This window comes from Ipomoea triloba, chromosome 13 (genome assembly GCF_003576645.1).
Source record: "Ipomoea triloba cultivar NCNSP0323 chromosome 13, ASM357664v1".
Taxonomy (NCBI): domain Eukaryota; kingdom Viridiplantae; phylum Streptophyta; class Magnoliopsida; order Solanales; family Convolvulaceae; genus Ipomoea; species Ipomoea triloba.
Window position 1 is genome coordinate 28,850,453 of NC_044928.1, and position 6,000 is coordinate 28,856,452.

Here is a 6,000-nt window from a genome sequence, read left to right on the forward strand (position 1 = left end):
GGACCTAGCTACCAAGTTTTATAACATACAAACCTATTTTCTTGCCTGGATTTTGAGAAAGAAAATTGTGATCGATGATGATGAGTTCATATTCTAAACCATCAATGTTGATTTTATAGTAAAGAGTGTATAGATAGAGCTATTGTACTAGTTTTCAAAAAAAAAAAAAAAAGAGCTATTGTACTACTTACTTGCTAGCCAGAGCTATTAGACATGTCTCATACTAGAGTAATATTACACGTACTCTCACTTTTTATTTTATTTTTTAAGTTTTTTACTTTCAATTGATGCGATACGTACTATGTTATAAATTAAAACAAAAATAGATCACACATTTTATTCTTTTTTTTTTAAAATAAATTTATGACATGTGACAGGAGGTTTATTGAAACCCTTGGGGTTGAACTTATTATCATCTTCTTTCCCAATTTATATAGAGGGCAGGGTATCTTTTATTTTGCATTTTGTAAAGTTGTACCCACAATTTCAAGAAATCACATCTTTACGGCTGACGAGAGAAACTTACAACCACTACATAAGAGTGTGGCTCGGGTAAACTCGGTTCATGTAGAATAACCCGCAAACTACACACATAAAAGAAGTAAATTGCAATAGAAAGACCTTGTGCTACTGATTTTTTTAGAAACGACGAATATAATCAAACTGGTGAATTTCTGATATGAAAATTATATTCCACCCACTCAGCTCAACCCTTTCAAAGCAATAAATCACATATTATGTTAACCTGTGATGCGCATGATTTCCCAAGTCTAGTGATTCATAGTTTATTTGAATAATTAGTAGAAGAGACAAATTAAAACCACAAACATGTGAATTGAAATATTGAGGGTGTGTCAAGACCTTGTGGTCTAGTGGTATCCAGTATCCCAGTTAATACTTCCACATAAATGATGGGAGTGGGTTCGAGTCTTAGTGGAGACAACTGTTGAATCTTTGTGCTTCAGTAGGTTTATTGTAACAGAATCAGTACTACTCAAAAAAAAAATATTGAGGGCGAAATTTGCTTATATATAATTCAAGAATAAATTAATTAAAGGACTAAAATCTGAAATTTGCTTATATATAATTCAAGAATAAATTAATTAAAGGACTAAAATCTGAAATTTGCTTATATATAATTCAAAAAAAAATTAATTAAAGGACTAAAATCTCACTTTTCATAGTAGTATAGATCACTTTTTTTTTTATAATGGCCATCATTTTAATTAGTTTCCCACGATGCCCCTCATTTCACTGGGATTTACGGAACATGTCTTGGACCAGTTTGGATGGAATTGACCAATTGAAATTACTTGTTTTGTTCACATTTAGGTGCATACGTGTAGGTGCATGTGAAAACAAACCATTCTTCATTATCGGAGAGAGAACTAACTGATGAGAAGTAATGTTCTGTCGTGTTTGATTGAAACATTCGAATGAGAATCCGAATCAAATATTTAGTAATTAAAGTTACGTGTATTTAGTAGTATAAAATCAAAATATGAATCAATAATAATATTCCTTTTAATTATTCGTCCCTTAAAATTTTCTTCAAAACACCTCTTTCTTGCCTCATGTAAACACATGTTTCTTTCGTTCTTTGTCCGTCTTGATGTAGATCGATCATATTTTTAGTATTTCACGCTCAATTTTTCAAAAAGGAGATGATTTTTTTTTTTTGAAAACCAGAAAAACCAGTATATTAAAACATAATATCCTTAGTTATTTCAAAAAAAAAAACATAATATCCTTACAGACCAAAGCAGAAATAAAGAACAGCATATACTCAGAAAAATCAACTAAAACATGTGTCTGCTGATCTAAAGCCCGTTTCGCCAACGCATGAGCGACCGAATTGCTGCCTCTCCGCACAAAGCACATAGCGGCAGACTCAAACTGGTCCAGTAAAGAACGAACATCCCGGACGATTGCCCCGAAGGGAGTATTCAGATCACCCGTATCGACCGCCCTCGTCACCACTTGCGCGTCTGATTCAATGATCACCCGCTCCCAACCTTTACTTTTTAGCCAACTCAACGCCTCCCGGGCTCCCATCGCTTCAGCCTCAGGAACCGAGAATAAGCCCGCAGCTTTCCGCATTGCCACCCCCTGCACCCGACCCTCATGATCCCTATATCTTATCAAAAAGGAGATGATAAGCTATAGAATTATAATTTTTGTTTTCTTTAACATCCCTTGAAATTTATTCAAAAATTTAGCATTGTTGTATAGTCTAGTAGATGTCATTTCTTTTTTCTTTTCGTGATGATAATTGTAACCTGTAGGTTGCAATTACTATCAAAGGGTGTGCACGAGCCAAATCTTACTTCTATGTGACAGGCTGACAGCTTTTCCCATAAACCACACAAGTTCAAGAATCATGTTTCATTCACTCGAACATCACTTTTAGAGCAAGTAAATTGTCTTTCGTTGATAAATTCAAAAAAAAAATTGTGGATCGACCACCATTTTTATTCATTCATTGAATTTTCTTTGATTTATTAGAAAATTTGTCACACCCAGCTTGAAAGTGTGCGGCTTTGCAACCCTGACCTTGAGACCCTAACTAACAAAGGGTTACAAAAAAAATTAATAGACAATTTCACATGGAATAGAATTTAACTTGAAACCTTATGATTACTATTTACTAAGTTAACTGTTCAGCCAATTCCAGTTATTTCATCATTCATGTTTCTTTACTCAATATAACAAGTACACATGATCAAAGTAATACTCCATAATAGTATATATGATCTTATATTATTTGTAAAGAATATGTAGTTGAGACATGTTAACGTGCCTACAAATGACAATCACAAAAAAAGTTGATTGAAGTGTATTGATTGATTTGAAAAGTAGGGAATGAAAACTTATTAACGTAAAATAAAATCATATCATATCATGCATATATCCATCTTCTACGTAGCCACCAACAAATAAGTCCATCCTACGTTGCCCCATATTTTACGGAACGTCAAAAGATTAATTTTATAAAAAAAAAATTATTTAATTGAGATACATTTCAAAATGTATCTCTTTTATTAATTTTCATGACAGGAATGGTGAAAGGTCATTAATTTCCATGACAAATCACAATTAATCTTTGACTTGGACAATTGCTAGCTTCGTAAACCACAGCTCATCTGATCTGATTTCTATAGTTTTGTAGTAAAAATGAATTCGAAAAAAAGAAAAAAAATGGACAAAGAAGCAAAAGCGAGTGGTAGCCATTACTTTCTTTCTTTCTTTCTTTCTTTGTGTGATTGATAAAGTTTTTCAGCCTTTGTCTGCTTGACTAGACGCAGAAGGTCCCCACTGCAGAGATAAGCTGCCCAAGAGAAACACATGCATCTTCGTACCCCATATTTCCTTTCTTTTAAATAGCGATATTACCGCCGAGTAACTTATAGTTCAATAGTATCTTTGTGACACGCTCAAATGAGATACAACATTGTAATTGATAGGGATTATTCCCTGGTCAAAACCGTTTACCGGTCTGTGTTGACCGGTCTCTCCGGTCAACCCTGATTGAACCCTAGGATTGCGGCACATACCGGTCCGGCTCCACACGTGCGACCATTCGGGAGGATCGGACCGGTCACCAGCTCTCAGATTTGGCGGATAAACCCCTAACTTATAGTCGTGTGACACATGGCTTATGGGCAGGGGTCAAACTCTAGCCTGGTGCTTGTCCGCCACGTGGCCATCATGCCGTGAGGCCGAAACCTATCCCTAACACCCTTATAAATACCGCATTTAATAGCTATTGGAAGACTTTTGGCTGTTTGCTCATAAATAGTCATGTTAGCTTAGGAAGTCTAAGCCACTGTTACGTTAACCGGGCTATTCTTTACCCACTTAAATAATAAAGTATTCTTGACCGTACTTTGACTACTACAGTGCGTATATACTTTATCAGTAATAGAATCAGTAGTACTAAAAAATAGCCATTAAACGTAACTAACTTTGACATCACCATAGCCATTGGACATATGTGACTGAGTTATCAGCTCGACTGCTCATCTCATTTTACCTTAAACATTATCTTATTGATAGTCCAGCCTAGTCGATCTCCCAGGTTGATCGTCAAACCGAGTGTGGGACTCAACGGTAATTATCCCAACATCATTACTAATTAAATAATTAGACACTCAAAATCTCAACGGTAATTTTCCCAACATCATTACTAATTAAATAATTAGACACTCAAACACTAAAATCACTATTCCATCCTAATTTATGCACTAAAACTTTCATGACATCGAAACAAACCAACAATGTTAGAAATTTGAGATTTAGGATGGAGGAATGTTCATACTTCATACCATAAAATCAAAAGCATTATTTGGTCACGAGTTGGAGATCAGATTAAGACTGCTGTTTTATCTTTTCCCTATCTCGATTCACATTGTTGTGGACAGGTAAACATATATATATATAAAGCTATATTCCAAGAAAACTACAATACTAAGTATTGTTTGTCTTCTTTTCATTAGCAAAAATCCATTTAATAAGCATTTTGAAGGTGTGAAGTAAAGGATCTTCTAAATAATAAAATAATGTAGTGATGGGGGCACCATTTTTGGCTGTAAGTATAGAGGTTGCTATAGCCCCCATATGGGAAACTCCTACAGTCTACACAAAATGATTATTCTATATGAAATTAATAAAGTGAATATCTTATATAAATTTTTGGGAAATTTTTATCGTTATCGGTGGGTACAATCACTTATGATGATATATCTAGTTGTTTCAGATATTGTGAGAACAAGGAGTTAATGATCAATTTAGTCTTGCTTATAGTGATTTTTTTTTAGTCTTAAATGACTTTTTGTGTTTAATTGAATCCTGGACTTCGACAATTTTACTTAATCGAATCATCTATTTGGAATAGTTTGGTAATTTCTCCTCTACTATAATGAATTTATCTAATTTAGTCATCAACTATAGTGGTTTTACACAATTTAGTCCTTGATTGTAATGATTTTTTCTTGATTTAGTCCTTGATTCTAATAGGCTAAATGGCTAATAGCCAATAGAGACAGAAGAGTCAATTAGGTAAAATATCAGAATTTAGGACCCGATTAAACGCAAAAAAATCATTTAAGACTAAATTGAGAAAAATCTCTTTAGTGAAGGATTAAATTGAGTATTCACTCTGAGAACAAGTATAAGGGTGTGTTTAGTTCGCACAAAGGAATCGGAATGCGAATGGAGATCAAATACTTGATAATGATAATAGACTTTGTTGAAAATATTTTGCATGTTTGGTAGTAGGGTAGAATTGTGTGTGCTACAAACTCTGAAACTTAACGAGATTCAAAGTAGTATGTTAATGCTTTTGATACAATCTCGTATCAAATAGACACCACTTCGAGTGAGTAACGACTCCAAAAATAACTTTGGAAAGGTACACAAATAATGTTGATATGATTAAAGTGAAAGAAAACAATGATAAGATGTGGTCATTTAAAAAAGTTGGAGGCAGCAATGGAAATATATTAATTTCATAGAAAAGCAATATATATAGATATGTATCCATGCATACGAAAAGGACATGGTAAAAGGTTGATCAATTACATACGTTAAATTAAAGCATGCAAAATCCATAGCAATAGCTTTCCAACCCAGAAGTAGTGGAAATTAAATACTATTATGTTGCCTTTTGTTAGAGACAAGGGAGCTGAGTCTACATTTTCACAATGAATTTTGCTGAAGCAAGCATGACATGTTACATGCATCACTACTACTAAATAATACAATAGTAGGTAATCATTCAATTAATTTCAAACCAAATTAAGCGAATTTTTAGTCTGCCACAATGAAAATTATCTAATTGAAAATAAAGTAGTTAATAAAATTAATTATTAAATTAACTGATAAGTGTAAAAATACATAAAACTAAAGAATAAATAAAAATATTAGAATTTTGATTTATGAAGGCTAAATGGTGTCATTTTTATAAATTAATAAAGACTAAAAAAGTTAAAATGTCAAGAA